Source organism: Lytechinus variegatus, chromosome 2, assembly GCF_018143015.1.
Source record: "Lytechinus variegatus isolate NC3 chromosome 2, Lvar_3.0, whole genome shotgun sequence".
NCBI classification, from domain to species: Eukaryota; Metazoa; Echinodermata; class Echinoidea; order Temnopleuroida; family Toxopneustidae; genus Lytechinus; species Lytechinus variegatus.
In genome coordinates this window covers 53007168-53030811 of record NC_054741.1, presented here as the reverse complement: position 1 = coordinate 53030811, position 23644 = coordinate 53007168, and positions in this window count along the sequence as shown.

The window sequence follows — 23644 nt, the reverse complement described above, 5'->3', positions numbered from 1 at the left end:
TACAAGTGTGGTTTCATATTGTATTTCACACTGTATACATCTTGTGTGACACACTGTGGTAAATTGTGTACTATCCAGCAGGGACATACAAATCGATGAGAAGTATAATACACACTTTGCCACATAATACTCATTCAGAGGCATAATCATAATGTGCTGTAGTCGTATAAGTCCCAGACGGTTGGGTACAAGAATCAATATCTCCACTAACTTCAGTGGGGCCTTTTTTAAACAAATGGTAAAAAAGACAGCATTTGAAGACCACACCAAAGCGATTTAATTCTTTCGGGACTATAGATTACTGGAAGCCTTGTTTGGTCAGCTTTCATTCATTGGCTTGACAGCATTGATATTACCTTTTGTCGTTTGAGTTATAGGAATGAATGTAAATTAATAGATTTTTGTCAGGTTATGAATATGTCAAGGTGCATCAAGAGCAGCGACCCTTCAGCACAAATTCAAAGGTTATTAAGAATTATTTTCTTCAAGAAATTTGGTAATACTTGATGCAATGAAAATTGGATCTGTGCGTGTATATTTTCCTTAATACTTTTGATGTAATGTTCATGATATATTCAAGTCTCTATATCATAATGCTAATGGACCAAGCATCATAGAGTGGCAAAATAAATGGATTAGCTTGAATAACAGTATGGAATATGGCATATTACACGTTACGAATATACATTTATAATTGATAGTTCATGTTACCAATAGGAATTAGAATCCAAATAGTAGATCAATAAATATCTCTTTCATTGCATTTTAGGAAACAGATCTCACTTCTTTTCGACTTTCATTAAGGAGTCTATTGGTCCATTTGTGGTTTAACAAGTACTATAGCTTGAATATCGAAATTACACGGAGTTGCACAGGGATCTGATGTAATACTTAAGTGGCAAGGTGATAGCCATCTAGCTGAAAATAGGGTATGTGGTTTTTTTTATCACGTATATCATGTATAGCATGATGGGGTGACCATAGTTTGCGCACATTTCCAAAATTATCATATTTTATATGATATAACAAATTTTTCACAGTTCACACAAAATTAATTAAAATCATTAATATCAAACGGATGGCAAGATCCCAGAGTCAAAATCACTCGACGGAAATATAAGATAGGTCATGGCGATCGACTAGTGCGCGCTCGGCGAAAAAAAATAGATGTCATAAAAAGGGTGGCCTTATTTGGCGCAAGATCATTTTGCCAAGCTTAAGAAAACTAATCAAGCAGAAAAGGGTAAGATAACTGTATCAGGATAAAATGCCATAAAATTGGTTGGTATCACATTTTACTAACTTGTTTGAAGACCTCTGCTTGCAAAATGGCGACTTCTTGAGGCTTGTCTAAAAGTTCGGATTTCCTGGTAACACATGCAAAAGGTAACAAAATTTGCCAATGTGTTGCCAGTATTTTTCACCTATAGAGATATCCCAAAGAAAATTACTAATTTGGGTCATTTCAGATCGCTCTTTCTGTTGGTGCTATCATATTTTCAAGATATTAATCATATATTGAGATATTCGACAGTGCTTGAAATAAAGTAACACGTGAATTAAGGTCACACCACCTTTATATAAGAAACAAATCTGCAGGACCAATCAAGACGATTTGCATTTGTTCCTGTATATGGTAAGATAGAGAATGTTTCCATCCTCGTAAGCCCTTATTACTAAATGATGATTGAACTGAATACGATGGAAGAGGTAATTCTCTGAAGAAGAAGACATGTCGTTATATCCTCATCAAAATGGAAAAATAATGATGAATAAAGATTGAAAATTGTACGGGAGGAATTACCTGTGCCATAATCGATTTTCTGTAACGAAGCTTTGTTTCCCTTAATATCAGGTTCTCTCAAGGAGGCTTAGAATTATCAACAACCCCAAACGAAATATTTCATTTAAGTTTGCTTCCGTTTAGATTAAGAATTTAAAACTGGAATAGTCTGTAGGCAATTCTTTTCTAAGAATCTATTGAAAAAAAAATTATCTTCAACTGTGCAAGAGCGTGTAAAATGCATGACTAAAATAAAATACAATATATCGTAAAGAGGGCACGTAAGATAGGAGGCAAAAAAAATGGCAGCACAGCGTAAAAGGCGAACCCTGAACATGCTGAAGAAGGCAAAATAGATATTATTCAATGACGATCAAAATCATAACTACTTGTATAAGATCAGGAAGAAAGATCCAACATACAAGAAATCATCATAGGAATACTCATCGTTGTAATATCATGTTTTAAGTGGATTGTTATCAATGCAACTATACAAAATAAATATGTTGTTTTTACTTAATAGGTCAAATTCTAAAATAATTTTCTCTTAAACATTAAAGTCTTATAAGTTTTATTCAAACAATACAATTAATTCAAAATAAAAAGTAAGCAGGTCTTGTTTTTCATAGAAAGATTTTAAAACTATTTTATATTTTCAATGTTATTTTATATTTCACATACTGTATATAGGCATATACATGGATATTATTGTCTAATGTACTTTTATCATGGGTGCGAGCAAGAAGAATTTTAACGCACTTTATAATGGACAAATAAATATAAGCAATTAATAAAATATAATTAATTTAAATTTTCCTCTAAACATGCCAAAAGTGCTGGTTCGTGAAGATTTCCTTTCGAAATTCGAATCAACAATTTTCATTTCCCCTCCTCGTTGCTTCGCCACAAGACACATCACTGTCACGCATTTGTGACGCCGTCTGCCGCTTTACGTGGGCAGACGAGATTTATTCGGTCATTGATCGATTTGTAAGTATCGAATTGCTCTCCTCAATAAATTGATCGGTAATTAAACATGCATTAACGCCCGGGAAGCGTGGTAAATGTGCTTTTTGGAGGTGTTTGACCAGTACAAGGTGGGAACAATGAATGTAAAAATTAACTGTATTCTAAATGAAGATCTTAACATAGTAGACATCCCTTAAGAGAAAAAAATATATGATTAAATGAATAGATAAAAAAAACATAAGAAGATCATCAAAATCTAAGGAAGTGTCAATGCTTTATTTATTCTTAAAGTTGGTACACCAAAATAGATCAATAGATCGGAAGGTTTTTCATGCAATGAATGACGATAGAATACATTTTGATATTTAGCTTTGAGAGAATGCCTCGAGAAATTATAATAGATAGCGTTTAAGAAAGAATGCATCCTGGGAATGTTTTAGAAAAATGTGAATGACGAGAGTGCTGCGGCATTGCTGAGAGCAAAATTAATCAAGTCCGGTGTAGCCATGGTGTCACTTTTCTCACCCGATCTACACACAAGGCAAATTGAAAGAAAAAGAAAGAAACTACACCGGCGCTTTCTAGTTAATCGTTTAAGGGTTGGATCACCCTGAATTAAAATCGGTTTGTTCAAATATCGTTTGACAGATTGAAAATAGGAATATTTGGCAGTTAATGATAATAATAATAATAATAGTCAGTTCTTGTATAGCGCAAAACACATGATGGATAACGACTCTATGCGCTTCCAAAGGACTTGGATATTAATACCCCGGCTGTAGATCAAGCAGCTTTCACGCGCTCGGCATTTCAAGGAATTAATTCCTGCCAGGTACCCATTCACTTCACCTGGGTTGAGTGCAGCACAATGTGGATTAATTTCTTGCTGAAGGAAACTACACCATGGCTTGAACCAACGACCCTCTGTTAGAAAGTCCGGAGACTAATCCACTGGCCAACAACGCTCCACTTAGTAAACAAATTGACCAAATGCCAAACCTATAAGGCTGTTAGCGACTACTTAACACAAGTTGTTTTAAACTCAGATCCTAAAACTTGTGACGACCGAATTCCAACTCATGTGATGCAAGAAGAACAATCCCAAATATATTTCTTATAGGATACGAAATCTCGGCGCTAACCTGACACTGATTAAAGGAGAATGAAACCATTGGAACAAGATAGCTTGTGTGAAAACAGAAAAATCAAAGGAACAGATCAACGAAAGTTTGAGAAAAATCGGACAAATAATGAGAAAGTTATGAGCATTTGAATATTGCAATCACTAATGCTATGGAGATAGCAAATTGGCAATGCGACAAAGATGTGTGATGTCACTTGTGAACAACTCTCCTCATTTCACTTGAATTGCCTCTTTTATCACATCTATCCATAGATCATGTGTTCTTTCTACATGAGGGCATGTAATACATATTTTTTAAGAATACATCATGGATAAAGAGTTTGTATCATCATAAGAAAAAGCAAAAAGAGACATTTTGAGGGTATTTTATAGTCCACCAAAGGGAAAGTTGTTCATCGGTGACATCACACATCCTTGTCGCATTGCCAATAGGAGGATCTCCATAGCATTAGTGATTGCAATATTCAAATGCTCATAACTTTCTCATTATTTGTCCGATTTTTCTCAAACTTTCTTTATTCTTATTCTTTGATTTTTATGTTTCTACACAAGCCTATTTGTTCCAAAGGTTTCATTCCCCTTTAAATATCGCAGGTTCTTCGTCCGTAGTTTGAGTGAACTTGGGTATGTTGGTGGGTGTGTGTGTTGGTGGGGTACATCTGCGTTTGTAGGGTGTGTGTCCGTATGGGGGTGTGCGCATATGTGAGGGTGTGCTTGGGGTGCGTTGGTGTGGGCGTGTGTCCGTGTGTATGTATTTACGAGGATAGTACTGGATTGGACTGTTTGTTAGGTGAATTGGAGAATGAGTGAGTGGGTGTGAGTTGGGATGAGCGGGTGTGTATGTGTGGAGGTGCCGTGGCCGAGTGGTCTAAGGCGCCTGGCTATACATTGAAAGTCCGGAGTTCGATCCCCGGCCGCGGCACCTATGCAAGGCATTTAATCTACAATGCCCTTTTATCCTGCTTTCAAATAAATGGAAATGCTATATGCATTATTGGTAACTAGGTGTGTACTTGTTTTTAAAAAAAATGTGTGTATGTGTGTTTGTTATATTTTGTCTTATACATGTATAAAAAAAGATACATACTTTTTTCGAGCACCTTATCCAAAAAGAGCATTATTCAAAATTGCAACCGATACAATAAAACACATAATTATTTGAAATCCTTAACATGTACTACTGTATTAGAAATGTGACCTTTACTTTGAGATTCATCAAAACTAGAATTAGGATTTAAGCATTATTGGTACCAATTTGTGCACATATTAATAACTTGGTAAACCCTGTGCGTGTGAGATTGTATAACCACCTTTCATGGAAAATTCGCAGTTTGGTGGTTTTTCAGCCGATCTATAAAATATTCATAACCTAAAATATTAATATACATGGTCTTTCCATCGATCCAAGGGCGAGGGCACGGGAATGAATCGCCCGTTTTCTCTTTGTATTTTACATCAGTTTATCACCAACAATTGGAAGAAATGCCAGATGTCCAGGCTTCCGACATGCTGTAGGGTGTGGGTTTCATAAAAGGTCAAAACAATATTCGTCTGTTTAATGGGGAGTTAAACATTTGTCACTTTCATTCATTTTCATCTCGTTTCGATTGATATTGTGTCGCTTGATGCGTGCATCATCTCAAATGGAAAGTCTGTTCCCTTTCATGTTTATACCAGATTCAATTCATCAGCAAAGTGTTGCATTATATTGTGGAATGATGAACTTTTACAAGGGTCACTACAAATCTCCGACCCCTTAAATTATTCTATACTTTGTGAAAATATTCGTAAGCAGTTATAAGTACGCATATACATTTTCACTAAAAATCAACCTAAATTAAGGCATATCTCTCCAGAATAGAATATATAAATATTACCTCCGCTCTAAAAGCAGCAACATTTTGAATACAATAACATTCAACACCACTACCTTTACTCTCTTTGTTCGAGAAAGTTGTCCCCCTTGAAATACCATCATGTCAAAATTGGACTATTGAGAAAAGAAACCTATAAGTCGCACATGTTACAAAGAGAACATCGAATTCATTAAAATCAGAGAACTGCTTGAAATTGCTTTGTGTACGTCTGTTACCCCTGATTCCTTGCACAAAATTTTGAACAATAGGTTTATTCGAAACTGGTGGCAATTAAACTGAACTTCGGATCAATATTCTAGCCACCAATGCGGCGGTGTCACCAACAGTCAAAAGTACAAACCTTCACAGTATAATAAACATGTTGTTCCCTCAAATTTCCTGAGGTCCAATTTCACAGTAGGTTTGATTCTAGTTCACGGCCAAATTAATATAATCCCTTGAATTCCCCGACGCTTTCCCCACAATTGAGCGAACGGTACGTAATTTGTGCATGTACATTTGGCCTCTAGGAAACCCATGGTCTGACATTTTTTATGCGAGCAATAACTGCTACTTGATTACCAACTAAGTGGCATTTTTAGATATTGTTTTGAAAGAGATAACACGAATCCTAGTTCTACATGTACATGTAAGGCATCATAAATATATTATACGATCTTCCTTGAATGAAACAAAACCTTCAGCAGTCTTCCATTAGACCTAATTTCGTACCACTTAAATTCTTTGGTAAATACATTGACTCATAAAAACGTAGGTGTGTGTGTATGAGGGTTGCGTGTGTGTGTGTGTGTGTGTGTGGATGTGAGTGAGCTTGTGCTTGTGGTTATGCATAAGGATATGATAAAAGATCTACAATAGTCAAATAGTACGTATTAGCAGGAATATATCCTTCAAATTTATTACATATTCATATTTTATTGTATTTTCATGTCATATTTGTTCTTGTCCATCGAGCGTCCATGAATTCAGAAAGTGAGTATTACCCTTAAACATTGTTAGAATATAACTGAATTGTCCTATATCATCCGAAACTATATTTTTTCAGGGAGCAAGTAGCACACTTGTCTCGAGACTTATGACCAATGACTCGAGACGTATTCATGAACGCCTTTATCACTATATTCATAATCAAACGGTTAGGGACATCTTGACAATGTGTCAGTGTGTGCTTTATATAATTATAATCCTGTCAAAAAAATATTTACTCTCATCACAAATACATGGAAACATTCTTGACCTATACACATGTATATGATAATGTGCTCACATCATCACTGTTATCCAGACGGAATACGACAAACTAAAGTGCAATGTTGGCAAAGTTCACATACTGGCAGTACTGTATCTTCGTCCCACATTCAGCAAACAGAGCGACAACCGACAAAGGGTTCATTCTAGCATGAATTACATGTTATCATTTTAAACAATTTAGAATATTCATGGTGGATTAGAGCTCGGAGGCACATGGGAATGTTCACTCGACACCCACGTTTTAAAGGCCCTTCTGTCATTTAAAGATGTTGAATTAGGAAGAGCATGTGAGAATATGTTAGCATAGGTAGGGCTTATGTAAATTAAAATCACGAAATATACATGTATATCATGTGTAAGCATGAGTTTATAAATGTAAGCATGAGTTTATAAATGCAAACCTTATCAAAGCTACGGAAATGTGCGAGATGTGTTTGACGAAACCCAAACTATCGCGTGAAATATCCTAATCGGGAAAGAGTGCCCATTATTCGTATGTTTGTGAATGTGTAAAGTGTAGTCAAGTCATACTCGGATACATGTAAACCTAAGCCATATACATATATCCGTGCAGTACATTCATTATCAGTCAAGTGGTTGTCAAACCTCCCATTCTTTCAATATAAACATAAAATCATCATCAACAACAACAACACCATAAGAACAAAATCCGTTCATTGCGCTATAATTGCGCTCTACACACACGCATTTGCATTTGAAATTAATATTCGAGCACTCATTTTACAGGCATTTTAGGGGGAAGCGTTTATCATTTTTGTTTAGAAGCGTGTAAACGTAACGGAGTTAAAGCAAAAGGCCACGAGACGAGTTGTTTCTTGGACGAAATGATGCAAAAAAAATCATAAAACATAAACGCAACGTGACGCAATGTGACGCATTATGGAGAAGAAAAGAGTAGCACATTCTAATAGCGCAGTCATTTGCGTCAATTTTTCTAATAGGAACCTAGCAACAGGCACTGGAATAAATGCATTAAGATCGGCAATCGCATGTCGAATATTTTACCAGTGGGCCGTGAAGTGCCTCAGTTGCATTCGAACCTTATCCGCGGGGCTAGAACCTGTCGAATAAAACCACTAGACCTCTCTTTATTCCATAAAGGTTCTGGTTGTGGTTATTTGATGAGATCCTCTGGTGAATTTTCAATGCTTTTAAACGTAATTTGCATTCCAAGGTTTTAGCTAGCATCCAATAAAATCTTCCCTCCTTCCCTCTTTGACCCGAGACCAATGACAATTGATCAAGGGTGGTGTTTATCAGGGTTGACATGTCTTCCGGTTTAGATGCGGTTTCCATTTAATACGCTACTCCTTCCTATCCAGTGCTGCAACTAACCTGTTTATATGGGTATCTATAATCATATGCAGGAATTCTATTTTTGATCACATCTCATGCAACTATAGCACAATATATATATACGATTAAGGCCCAACTAAAGCTACAAAGAGAACGAAACCCTTACTTCCTCAAAACAATATATTTGGACCACCAGTAGAAAAGTACGGATTTTGTTTACTAATGGTAAGTCAGGTAATAGCTTTGATTGGTCTGGGGCCCGTTGCAGAAAGAGTTGCGTTTAAACGCAAGCCAAAAAATCAATTGCAAGTCCCAAATGCGCGCTGTTGATTGGTTGAAAATCAATTTGCGCATGATTTTTAGAGTTGCGATTGATTGCAACCCTTTCTGAAACGGGCCCCTGGAGACGCTGTCGCCCAGGTGATTGTAGTTTGAAAAAGTATTCGAAAGCAGAGGCATAAAATGAGAAGTGCTCAAAATACAACTGAACCCCCCCCCCCCAAAAAAAAAAAAAAAAAATCCCCGACGGATGTTGCATGAAATAGATTGTGATGACACCATATCGATGAAACAATTTACTATGCTACTGTCGCAGCGTAGAACAATACAACGGAATCAAACCTTAAATCATTTCAAGTGCTTTGAAAACTACATTTTATTATGAAAATAAGACAAAATGTTTATTTATCTGCAAACCAATGGGTTGATGAAAAATTGGGGGAAAAGGAATCATTTTCAATGGACAATGTGACACCGAATTAAGGTCAAATGAATCTCAGACACAGGAGCAACCGGTAAAAGATGATTGATTCTGAAGTGGTCATCCCCTTGTTTTCATCGTCTACTGCACCAGAGGCAACGGAAGACAAATGCTCTGTGATGTAAGCTGGATTGAATTGAGACAGTCGACAAACTATATATATTCTTAGTTGACTGACATGTCATACCATTCCCGACTCGGGGCCCCGAATAATATTTTTAATAAAAAGATCATCATGGCCAATACGGAATTGGATAGATTGATGAGGTAGTATTCATTCCATTGATTGATGTTCAGACGTCCGATCATGGACCTACTACTCTCTTCCGATGAACATTCAGGATTATGGTGAAGCAACCTCCGATGGATATTAAAAAGTGCGAATGATTTATAATTTCGTTACAGATTCAGTTAATTGCTGTGATAGCTAAGCCCGACATACTCTCTGGATGCCCACAGGACATGCAAGGGATGTAATGTTTATTGGATTTTTTTCTGCTATTCTGTCGGTAAACTTTAATATTATTACGCCGTCATCCCTGTCAATGTTTTCGTCTGACAAACTTTGTTTTTATATCTTGATTGGCTCGGTAAGCACACGTGTCTTTCTGTTGCTGTGGTAACTGTTGGATACAGCAGACTTAGTCGGATGAAACATCTATAAGCAAAAAATAATAAAAGTCCCTTCATAAAACGCTTCCCACTTTTGCCGACAGGCGTATCTAATTGTTAATCAGCTACTCTAAGGGACTCTGATGTTTCCCCGTTAGTTTGCTACACAGGTCACTTCAAATGGTAGAAAATAATTATTATTCTGAAGACACTCTAAGAAGACTTTATCTTTGAGGAACAGTATTAATCACCTGTACAGTGTGTGATTGTGTTTCGATTTCAAAAACAACCATAGAGGCTCATTTAACCGGGACTCTCGCATGCAATTAATTAAGATATAATTTTAGGTCATTTATTACAGGGTAATCATCAAAATCAGGGAAATGGCTGAGGTGCGAAAGATATTTTTTATTTTCTTATCGTAAGTAGTGAATTCCCTTTATCCTCGTGACTTATTTTACTTGTTTTTCTTGTAATAGATATGCTCAGTGAGGTTTCCTATGTATTTTCAATCATGGTTCCTTTTTCGAGATCGGGCGGCATAATAAGTATAGCTTTGCTAATAACCTGTCGAGCGCATTCAAAGTAATAAGGGACAGGATGGATATGGAAAGACAGGGTGGAGAAACGACGGAGAAACTGACGAAAATAAGGGGGAGAGCACGGGGGAGATTTCGAAGGAATATATCCTGATATTCCCAGTCCACCTACATTCTAATCGTAGTGTCTGTCCAATCAGTCAGGTAATACCCTTCTTTCTAATTCAACCGCATGTGGTTATGCAGAATATCTTCGTGGGTATCCTCAAACACGATACTGTCGGTTTTCTCTTGTCAAGTGCTTACTTTCTTGTCTATGGACCACTTTACTCAAGGTGACTTTAAGGGAACAGAGCCTGGATTAACCTGAGGCCAAATCAGACGTACAGTATACATTACTTGCGTTTGCCATTGCCTTTAGATTGCGTGTAAAGAGCCACAGAAGTGCTCTATGTCGTCTCATTTTCATTCCCATGGCAGAAGCTTCAATTGTGAGAGTTGCCATCTTGCTTGGAACTTTTTACGAATTCTCCATCTACAGCCAAGAATTATACACCGCTTCCCATCCTCTCCCATCTAAAAAACAGCATAAAACAACTTACACCCTGCGAATCTGTGGCGCTTTAAATACTCATGCATGGTGTCTGTGTAAATGAGTTGATCTTGTATGCGCATCCAAGCCATCAGGAGCTCGTTTCATAAAACTTCCTATAATATCGAATTTGCAATAGCTGTTCAAGCTACTAAAACTTTAAAAGCATTCAATTTCATTGGCTAATAGTAAATTTATTATAGAAATTATGCATTTGTTATTATAACAAGCCTTTATGAAACGAGACCTAGATCTACAGGTTTCTATCAGACACGGATCCATAATTGTTTCGGGTTGATTTCTTGCTAAACGACAATGTTGTGGAAAAGTTTCATCTGTATAGCTTGTGAGCCACAGCTCAGACACATGACCTCTAAAACCACAACTCTTTCTGTATAACCTTTCCTATATCTCCATGATACGATATGATCTGGATCAATCCTCCGAATAAATGCTGGCCCGTAAGTTATTCAATTTTTTTTTAAGTTTACGGTTTAGTCTTCGAACTTCTCTCACTTGAGTTGACCGATACCCTTTCTGGATAGTTACTTAGGGCGTATTTATTTATGACCTCCAGACACCAAATAGGTGTTTACGAACTTGAACCATGTAACGTTTAACCAAAGACATAGCCGGGAGCACAGTAGGGAAATGCGTTTCGTATTCAAGCTGTTCAATTATAAAGGAGCATATTGTGCAAAGGTTATTTGGTCTGAAATGAAGTGAAAAGTGGACCTGATACTAAAGATTGATTGCTTGCAGTGATCACGGCTTTATGGACCAACTTGGTTCATTTCTGAAGTAATTACTAAGATCAGGTCTCACCACGAGTAGGGTGATGTGGCCCCTAGACCGGCATCAATTTCACCTGGGTGAACAGTTGCGACATGTAGACAAAGAAGTCTTGCCGAAGTTCATAGAGCCGGAACAATTGATTCTCAGTTCAGAGGATTGACTATATTAGAGGTCGTATCACCTCAACACTATCTCTGAGCATTAATAATTCATGTTTGCCTAACATGTCTAAGGTATGATTGGGTATATAAGTTGAGGTCTGGGTACACTTTCTATCGATCGCTTTTGCTTTATGGTTATTCAAAATAGGCAAAAAAAATCATAAGTAGAAGTTCCTTCCTTTTAGATTTACATTCAACATTTTAACGTACACATAATATCAAGTGACGTTACAGAAAAAAAAACTTACCTGCGTATTTCCGCCTTCCAACTGGGGTGAAATACGAGTCATCCGAGTATAAAAATCCAAGGAAAGTTCACACAAGATCAGGAAAGGTATGAACGGAAGGATGGTGCCCGTATGCCCGAGCGACTAGCTTAAAACATTCTTGTGGAGTCCAAAGGGTTGGTTGATGTTTTAAATTGTTTACGGTTTCAGATGCAATACCCTGATAAACAAACAAGTGATGCTTCTCCAAAGTGACACCTCTAAATCGCTTCCACTATTTGGAAATAAACTGACCTTTCTCTGGCCAAGGAAGCATAGAAGAGCATCCACAAATGATTACATCTGATTCCAGAATGCTTGATAGATCTGATGGCAGCTATGAATAATCCATCAGAAATGTATTTATTCTCTCTTTATAAGTGACGTTTTCAACCGTGTCGTCGTGTTTCTGAACACATAAAACAACGATGATATCGATGATCCAGGTAACAGATAAAATGCAATTAAGACATTGGTACTTGACACCTTATAAATGGATTGACAACACTTTCACTTTAGTTCAGATAGTCCCCGTAGACACCTCAGACGGTGATGGATTGGTGTTTGTTTACCTCAATCGAAACATTTTACAACATGAGGAAGGAAGGATGGTGTGGCATATACTCTGCCCTCGTTGTATCTAGCTGGTCCAAGTACAAGAATTAAGTATGACGCCCACAGTTGGGCATCCTTATGGCTAAAAAAAAAACTTTTCTCCTTTCAATTTAAAACCCAGACCTCCAATTCGGAAGACAAAATGACCTCTTAGTCTCTGGGAGAGTTGAATGAAGTGATATGCAATCAAAACTTGATTGTGAACTAATGAAAAACGGTGGAGAAGCTCTTGCGTTGTAGAAGTTATACAAAATGCGAGCTGCCGTTACTGCTGGTCAGTGCCAGTGACGGTGTGTCGAGGATGAAATTAAATCAATTGGAGAGGCAGGAGCTGGTGGCTTTTCGACTAAGCCTGTGATACCAATAGGATTGGGTTTCTAGATTAGTTCCGACGCGTGTGTGCACTCCACGGCAGTCAAGCTGCAAAATGACGCCTTTTATTAGCAAGCACTATGGCGGAGATGGCGTTGGTTGGGTGGAAGTGAGTGTGTAACCGTGAACTCCGTGATTCACGCGCGTGCTGGTGCGAACTTGAAAATGCAATGGGGGTAACACTTGTCATTTGCGTGGTGTAACTTATGTCATTTTGGGGCGGGGTGCTCTCTTCATAGGGGTGGGATGGTCATAGGAGAATTTTTCATTTAAAGAGAGACGTTCAAAAGAGCAATAATCCTCTATAATCACCTCTATTCTTTTCATCTCCAGGTGATTAAATGAGAGTCGTCTCCCCCCTTGAGATGTTATTTCCATTAAACAAATAAAACCGCTTCAATAATAGAATCTTCCATAGCAGTGGAAAGTTTTAGCAAAAATACAAATGCTAACGAATTTGGTTAAGATACAGCAAGATTCATTTTAAGGTTGTTTATATATTTTTGTATATCTTTCTTTTTCTTCTTCTTTCTCTTGCCTTATGCAACCTTCCTTCTGTGTCCACTTGATTAGACCGATGACGTCATAGTCCACATTTTTTTCGTGTTTGATGTGTTATCTTATATTTGATATTAGAAATATTACGGAATGGCATATAACTTTGATCGGTATATGTAGTCGGTATCGTCGGTTTGACTGCTACATTAATATGATTAAGCAGGTTACTGGACTATATTCAGATCAGATTTATTAAAGACTCGCCCCCCCCCCCCCCGACCCCGCCCTCTTCCGATTTCGGCCGTTCGCGCAACCGCGCCATAATTTGCGCGCATATTTTGGCTTTGCTTACAACATGAACTACAAGCCACCATTAAAAAAAATCCTGACACAATATTTCTAATTATGAACACAATATGCTATTTTGTTTAAAAAAAAAAAAAAAAAATTTGCATGTAAACATTAAATTTCGCATAAAGTTTTCATGTTTTCAAAATGCTTTCTTTGTAATCTTATTCATAGGTTTTCATGTAAAGAAAAATTAGAAAGTCAATTTTTCCTTATGCATATTCCTTGCTTTTAGAATTTGTTATGAATGAACTATGCAAATCATTTTCGGCATCTCGTAAAAGATCATGCGGTTTCGCGATGCAATACCAGTATGTAACGGATATGGTCTCAAAGGTGCACCATACTTAAAAGATAAAACTCATAAAACTTTTCGGCGTTCCAAAAAAAATTCAAGTAAAGAGTTGAGACACCCCTCCCCCAGTCCTTTTAACATCGGCTCATGCATCTATACTCAGTTATATGCACATACATAATCCTAACTTCATTATGATGACGCGAAACGTGCCTTTACCACAATTCTTATTTTATTTTATTATTTCCATAATTTCCACCTTTTTAATTCAATTTCATCAAATTTATGCAATTTTACGATCTCAATTCTATTGTTATTTTTCCTTTTTTTTAATACTATCCCATGATTCTTCCTTGATTTTTTTTGTATTAACAGCTGTTGGTGTGTGATTCATCATTTTAAAACTTATTATTATTGTCGGGTTTCATCTTGTGTTTAAGTACCCCTAATCTGTGTTTTTTATTACATCATTCAGTTCCCATCCCTTATTCCTACATTATTACGTTTTAGAGTTAGGTTTCATATTTGGCGTCGCAATTTACTAAATACACTCGAATTTCCACCCAGTTCAATTTCACAACTTCACACAAAATTCCCGTGGGTAGTAAGATATGAAAATTCCTCGTCCGTCTTCGCAAAGTAAAATCCAACGGGGACGAAACGTTAGAACAATGATGGAGTCAGGATGAATTTAGTGCACTTATGAAGCACGATCAAAAGTCCTGTTTATCATTGTGCATTGGGATGATATCACTTTTCATGTTGATAACAATAAAGGTGGTATTTTTCTTTTTATCGTCATGTCTCAGGTGTTTTGATGCGAGGGGCGTTGCGTAGTTGGCTAGTGCCCCATTCAACCCGCCCTGGATGCTCGCTTCATTTGCTTTCGGATGCTCACCAGACGCCCGCAGGAAATGCAGTTTCAGGAGATAGGAGATGAAGAAAGAGAGAGGGGGGAGAGGGGGCGGGGAAAGAGGGGGTGAGAGCAACGTAAAACGGAGGAGGTGATTTTTTTCCATTGTCCACCAGGAAAGTTGTCAGACAGACTTTCCAAGGGTAATTCACATTGTGGAATTGTGCAGAAGTTGTCAATTTTATGAAGCCAATAGGTCATACACGCCCATTAAATAGATTTTTTTTTATAAAAGGGTTGTAGACAGACGTATGACGTGAATGTCAAGATTGTGGCGATGATAAAATTACGAAAAGGAATATAAGAGACATCTTGATTTTCCTTCAAAAGTAAATTAAAAATAAAAGAACTGGTGAGTATGATGTTAATTTCAAGATTTACATGTGAACGGTTCATCTACGTCCTAGAGATGCCAACCCTGAACCGGGGGGGGCGGGGGAGCTTCAGTCCTCTCCCCAATTTTTTTTCCAAAACCGTGTACAAAAACGCAAAAATGACCATACGATTGTGATTTTTTGCATGGTCAGCCCCCTCCCACACTTTGAAAACCTTTCCGCGGCCCCTGTGAATATTGAAGGAGAAGAACATAGAGAATTAGTATACATCTCTATCGAGAAGAAACACTTACTGGGGAGTCTTTGCCATAGCTAAGCAGACGCTTTGTAGAACGTAGAGAATCTATTGCTAAATGACCTTCATGACAATGAAGTCTTTGTCGAGGGTCGGTGAATCGAAACAGCAGTTCCGTCCGTGACCCTGGTCAAACGATATATTTGCAATTTGTGGTCAGCTCCGAAACGTCGGACGAGCGTGCTGTTCCAATTTACCAATTTACGACAAAGACCTCCCGGCTCTTCAATGTGATCTGGGGCCCGTTGCAGAAAGAGTTGCAATCAATTGCAACTCTAAAAATCATGCGTAACTTGATTTTCAACCAATCAGCAGCGCGCATTTGGGACTTGCGATTGATTTTTTGACTTGCGTTCAAACGCAACTCTTTCTGCAACGGGCCCCTGAATTACACTTTCAATGCATTTGCTGCGTGCTAGGATTGAATATGCGTCGCAGTGCGCAAACTCGCTATTATTTCATTGACGTCTATATGTCGATTCCTGCTCCGTTTGTGAGGTAAACCTTGAGAAGGTCTTCCCTTGTGCTAACAGTCACACTAACACTACCAATGGAGTAAAAAATAGGGTCCTGTTTCATAAACACCTTTTATAATAACAAATGGATAATTTTAATATCAGCGAATCAAATTGAATGATTTCAGTAGCTCAAAACTGTTATTGCAAATATGTAATCAAATAGTTTGATGAAATAGGCTCCAGGACGCTGAGGTGATGCTCCCGCTCAAAGTTGCCTTTGTGTGTAATTTAATGAAAAGTTTATGTAATAACAGTCCAATGATCCAGTCTGGAGGATATTGTAAGTGCACTCACACGAAGCTTTATCTTAATACGGATTCTAGCTTTGCGTCCAGGTCGATTCACTTGTCAATTTTATCTATTTGGATACAAGAGTCCCATTTACACTCATAGAATCATTTCAGCACCTCGTTGTAATTCCTCCAGTCTTCTTGGTTTTTATTTTTTCATGACCACGAGTAAACTTTTATCATCAGACATTAAACGTTCCATTCCATTGTCCACGGCGGACTACGAATGCAAGTCAGATTAAAGATCAGAGGTATGTGTTCTTATTTCACTACGACCGTGACATGGACCCGTGATCGCCTGGTGGTTGAGTCGCTGATCGGCAGTCAGTAGATCAGATATTCGAATCCTGCTGGTTCCTATATTTTTTCTGACTCAGTTTTTCCGACAGAAAGACGAACATGATTGTGATCTACATGTAGGCCCTTTCACTATTGATTCCAGGTCAGTTTACGACCGCCTCTTGGTGTTGCACGATCAAACTCTAGGTGTCTTGCGAGTACTCAAGTCGTTGTGGACGATCGTACGAACCCGAAGGGGTCGTGACTGGTCGCATCTAAAGTTTGAACATGTTCAAAATACAAATGCGATCAAATACGATTGATTCACTCGCATCAGGTCGTGCCATCGGTCGGGCGATCATCGTGTGAGTGTTGTTCAACGTTTTACGACTTGATGCGAGAGATGGCACAACTAAGTAGTCGCATTTAGTCGACTGGAGGTCGTACAATATTTGCACTTGTGTTAAGCCACTTTCCCAATTGGTGGTGCGACTGTTTACAACCGTTGCGATTCTGTTTAACATATATTGTGACCAAATGATCGCAAACGATCGTACGAGCAGTTGTGAAAGCCCCTAAAGCCCCTTTCACAATTGACGTACGACCATTTGCGACCTTTTGGTCGTGCGACAGGCTGCAACAGGCATTAATCGCCAGTCATCTCATAAGATCGCACAGAGGCTTTCACAGTTGCAACAGCTGTCGTACAACAAAACAACCAGTAAAACCCAATGCACGAGTAAGTCGCTTATGATCCTATTGTGCTCGTGCGATCACATGCAAGTGTTGCACGAGGGATTGCGAGGGGAACGGTCGCATACATGCGAATGAAACGGTAGTGCAATGTTGTAAGCCGTTGCGATCGGTCTTGCAACAGTCTTATGGCCCATACATTATCGCACCCAGTCGCAAGACATGTCTCTGTACATGTAGGTCGATAGCACATGTGTAAGTGTTGTACGACCTCCAGTCGAGTAAACTTACATGTAGTTGTGCCACCTCTCGCACCAAGTCGTGCAACGTTGCACAACACTCGCACGATGATCGCCCGACCGATGGTACGACCCCGGATACGACCTGATGCGAGTGAATCGATCATATTTGATCGCGTTCGGATTTTGAACATGTTCAAAGTTCAGATGTGACCAGTCACGACCACCTCGAGTTCGTGCGACCGTCTACAACGACTGCAAGTACTCGCTAGACACCTAGAGATCGATCGTACAACAACAAGAAAAAACTGTTGCAGGCGGTCGTAAACTGGTCGGACGTCAATTGTGAAAGGTGCTGAACGGTCGCATACATGCGAATGCAACGGTAGTGGAATGTTGTAAGCCGTAATTTCGATCGGTCTTGCAACAGTCTCATATTATCGCACCCAGTCGCAAGACTGGTCTCTGTAGGTCTCTAGCACGTGTGCAAGTGTTGTACGACCTCCAGTCGACTAAATGCGACTATACTTAGTTGTGCCACCTCTCGCACCAGGTCGTACAACGTTGAACAACACTCACACGATGATCGCCCGACCGATGGTACGACCTGATGCGAGTGAATCAATCGTATTTGATCGCGTTTGGATTTTGAACATTTTCAAATTCAGATGCGACCAGTCACGACCACCTTGAGTTCGTGCGATCGTCTACAAGGACTGCGAGTGCTCGCAAGACACCAAGGGATCGATCGTGCCACAAAAAGAAAAAAACTGTTGCAGGCGGTCGTAAACAGGTCGTACGTCAATTGTGAAAGGGGCTTAAAGACTTGCGGTTCTGGCTTTTTAGTCTCCCTCACCCACACACGCACCAACCCGCACACACATAAATTTCAATTCAAATAAACATTTATTTTTTCAAGTATATCATTTTTCAATATGAATTTTACAAATGTATAACATTTGTTAAATGGTAATTAATAGTAAAATACGAATCCTTCGAATTCTGGTAGATTATGCAAAAATCTACGAAAATTGCATTATGAAACATTTCACACTTTATATACAAAATGAAGAAAAATGAAATATGCCAAAGTTGTCAGGGACTCGACTTTCTTTTCATTCCGAAATTGTAAAATTTTACCCACGGATCGGGTTTTAGAGCAAATCGCTTACACAGTATGAATGTATAATATATTTTTTTAGGTTAAATTCAAAACTTTGAAAATAAGTGATCACTAGATTTGCACAAAATAAATCATGGAACAGATTAGAGTCATCCATATTCCTCCTCCTCAATTCCTTCTTCATTGTAATTTTTTTTACAATACATGTAAATGGTAAATCAACTATTTCGAAGCATACTGTATATATGATTTTGGTCTTAATCCTGAACTTGTCTGCTGGGAAATAAATCAAAGCGACACATAGCTGAAGTAATACCATGAGCGTGGCAACTAAGATTGGTGTATTTTTAGTCCATCTGTGAAAGTACACCCCATAAATCCCAAGGGGGGCTTCAAAGCCTCCACATCGCTCAAAATAGATTCGAGAGATCCAACTTTGAATGCAGGTATAGGTATACATCGTATTCTTTACTAAAACACATGCATATGTATTTTATTTCCAGGTTTCTTCCTTTTCATTATTTTTTTTCCATCTCAGTTTCTATTACTTACTAAGCAATTGCCAAGCAACAAAGCAACATACCACGCATGCTTTCTACGTGGCTTGTAAGTTTAACGTATTATTTCAGGGTATTCATTAAAATGAATGAAAACGTATTAAATCATATTAACTTTCTGGAATGAATACTCATTTGAAACTTCTGAAACATTAAAATGAAATAAACTTCTTCCTTTGCAATTTTTTCAACCATTTGACACCTTTTTTTTAAATAAAAACATGCCCTCCAGTATGAGAGTCAAATAATAGAAAAAAATACGTTAGCATAAGTGGATGATACATAATGGATGATAGACCACGTCATTGATTATTGAAATCATGTTATAGTAATATGAAAACAAAAGCGTTATTTTGTTTTAACTATCGAAAAACGGAATATTGATGATGACTATATAAATATAAACGACGATCGAATTCTATTAAGTTGTGGTTTATGAAACAATATTACTTTTAATTACATTTGCCAGAAACAACATGAAAGGAAAGTAACATAACATGCATGGAGAAAAATAATTGAATACATCTTGCTTTCTTTCAAACTTGACTCTGAACGTATTCTATTCCAGTCTTGTCTCACTCTCAACGTTACATTGTTTCAGTGCCCTATTTTCAGCATGCAATGGTTGCGCCCCAAGTTTTCATCTATCCATTTCTACTCATAAATTTGTTTATAAAATACCGGCACACAAACAATATCAAGAAAATAAATTGAAGATACAATCTCAAAATTAGAAGAACCTCACGAATGTTTATGTCGTGGTCTGTTGCCGGGCCGTACGAAGCGTCTTAGAAGGAATATTGGACAATTTCATTGAGAAAGAAGTGGAGGTTAGTTGTAGAGCAAGGGAAACTGCTTGGCTGAGGGTAAATTTGATTAACCCTGGTAACTCTCTCGAAGTGGTCTTGTTACACGATAACAAACAAGCAGCAGGGATCTCTGTTGATTTCCATTCTTGGAGCAACCACATGCATTCAAACGCAGCGTGAGAGAGGCCATCTTATTGTCTTAAATGTCGCGAAGAGTCCCTTTTTAAAGGGGACATTGGCATAGTCACTTCACAAAACATCGTATCTAGGATCTGATTGATTGATTGATTGATTGATTGATTGATTGATTGATTGATTGATTGATTGATTGATTGATTGATTGATTGATTGATTGATTGATTGATTGATTGATTGATTGATTGATTGATTGATTGATTGATTGATTGATTGATTGATTGATTGATTGATTGATTGATTGATTGATTGATTGATTGATTGATTGATTGATTGATTGATTGATTGATTGATTGATTGATTGATTGATTGATTGATTGATTGATTGATTGATTGATTGATTGATTGATTGATTGATTGATATTCAAATAATTTCCATATTAATAGAGCCGTAATCCAACTATTTAACATTTTCAGGGTTTTTTTCTGAAAGAAAAAAAAAAGAAATTATACAAAACAATGGAAACTAGAAGTGCCGTATTCATGCTGGCGAGTCAAGCCAATCGTTCACATTCTCTCAAGTCATCTTTTACATTCGACTAACCTGATTTAGGGTGTAAAAGTATATTCTCCTTGGATGTTATTATTAATGTGGTCATTTTGCTATTTCACTTCTCTCTTTTCACTTCTTTCACTTCTGTTACCATATTCATATTTCCAATCCTTCATTTAATAAATATAATTCAATCATTCATGATGTTGTGTAAAAATCTTTATCTGAGAATGGAACTTTCTGACACCCCCATTCATCCCACCCAACTTTCATAGGTAATTGGTTAAATACCAGCTTGGCGTTTACCAGCAAAAATGCTGTCCTGCCGAGTTCATACGGAGTTACCGCAAACAGAAACAGAAACTTTCCACCCAATCTATATAATCATTAAGATCCGCAGCCAATCACTTAGTATCCTCCAGGAGACATTCAAATAGGTGGGTGGGGTGTCATTATGTGACGGCAGAAATTTCTTTACATAATTATCAGAGGAAGGAAATGGCTTGAAATTACAACGGAGTTGCAATCCTTCGCTATGTTTTTGAAGTGTCATCAAAACAGTATCATTGCACTTCAGAAATTGCTCATAAACACTTCAGAAATGTTTCGCAAAGGACAATTAGATGGTTAAGGTACAGACTGCAAATTATCAAGAGCTGCAAAACTTTAATTGTTTATAGGCCTACCCACGTTGAACCTCCATGAAAGTGTACTGCAAGATATTGAAGGGATCTGCAGAAAATCGGTCCGACAAGTTCACCCTGACAAAAAAAAATGTGGCAAAAATAGCAGAAAAGATAATGCCGAAGGTTTGACAAAACCCATCAAAGATTAAAAAGGTTATTAGAATTTCAATCATTTGATTTGTGACGTCATATGCGAGCAGCTTTAGTACATATCTTATGGTTAAAAAGAAATTAAATCATTTTCTCAGAAAATTGAAAATGTTTTTTACTGTACCTTCAAAATATCAATAGACAAATCAGTTCACACCCGTTCCTAAAAAGAAAACAAAAAATAAGTCATCAGGAACTATTAAAACTTAAAATTTATGCAATTTATATCATATAACATATGAGGCAGCTGCTCGTTTATGACGTCACAAGTCCGAAATTTAAAATTCTAATAACTTTCTTAATCTTTAATGGATTTTTCTCAAACCTTCGCCAATATTTTCGATTATTTTTGCTGCTTATTTTGAAACAAACCTTTGTTCAGGCTTAACTTCTTTTTTGGTCACGTATCTTTGTGTCACCGGAACGTGAACGTTTTAAGTTTCGTAGAAAATCGTAGAAATGTGCAAAGCTAGAAATTAAGTATGGACTTCTCGGGGGCGTTTCATCAACATTTTTGTCCTATAAGCTGTCAGATCTGACAATTTTCTTTGATTCTGATTGTCCGGTAAGCACTGTTACTATGGTAACTGTCGGATTAAACAGGACTTGTCGAATAAAACGTCTGACAAGTCCTTTCGTGAAATGCTCCCCAGGGCGTCGTCTCACAAAGAGGTGTGAATATTCTCCCTTTATATGGGTCGCATTTCACGATTTCGTGAAACTGCATCTACGAGGTACATGCACTACTCTTTATTAGTCTGCAGTCCAAACCCTTCACAAGAATTTAGGGGTCTGAATTTGAAGCCTACTATGACTTGTGGACTGAAGGCCTTCTCACTGAATTGAAACAGCAAAGTTTTATAGGTGCTAGTCTTAAGGTGAAGACCCACTTGTTGATGAAAATTTCAATTAGGGTCTGTGTCTGCTGCAGACTAACCGTTTATTGCCAGAGGAAAATAAATCATTCATTTTTGTCTACATCAATCGGAAGGGGATCTCTATATGGGGGCGATTTAAGCGAACGAGCAGATTATATTGGAGATGTAACCATGATTGGGAGATTACCATTACTGAAGGCATAAGCCTACTTTCTAACTTGCCTGATATACCAATAATTGAAGTTAACCTCAATTTTGCTAAGGGCTGCCTGGATTGCATACCTGGGGAGCGTTTCATCATCATTTATGTCCGACAAGTTGTCAGATCTGACAACTTTCCCCGATTCTGATTGGCTGAGAGGTACTGTTGCTATGGTAATTGTCTGATAAAAGAGGACTTGTCGGATAAAATCCTTACGTGAAACGCTCCCCTGTATTTTTATGTCAGACACAAATTTATTCATAATAGTCATGAATCGATTATGGCCGTTACATGGATTTGCAATACCATAGCATATTATTCGAGAAGCACTCATTTTATTAGGTTACCCATATCACTTTATCTGTGCGGACGAATCCACCCTAGCACGAAGTTGATGGGGATAAAAGATGGAACAAGCATATACCATTTAAAATTTCGTCAGAATAGGATGTAAGATAATAAATTCATGACAGTTTTTAAACATAAATGGAAATCTAAGATGCATCGTAATTCCATTCGAATTTAATAAACTTTCCTAGTGTTGATATCTCTATTTTATCAAATTAACATATTGTTACACGGGGTGGACTTGCCGTTTAATGTGTACTTATATATCTAACATCAATTTGCTACATAGGCCTATTTACACATTTTCGCACCATTAATTTTGTAATACATCATTGATGGTCCTTTTCAGAGGAGACCTAAGTGGTCTTAAGAAACCCTACATAACATCAGTCTTTTTTTAATTCAATAATAATAATAGTGATGTCTTATTGAGTGCACACACCGTCC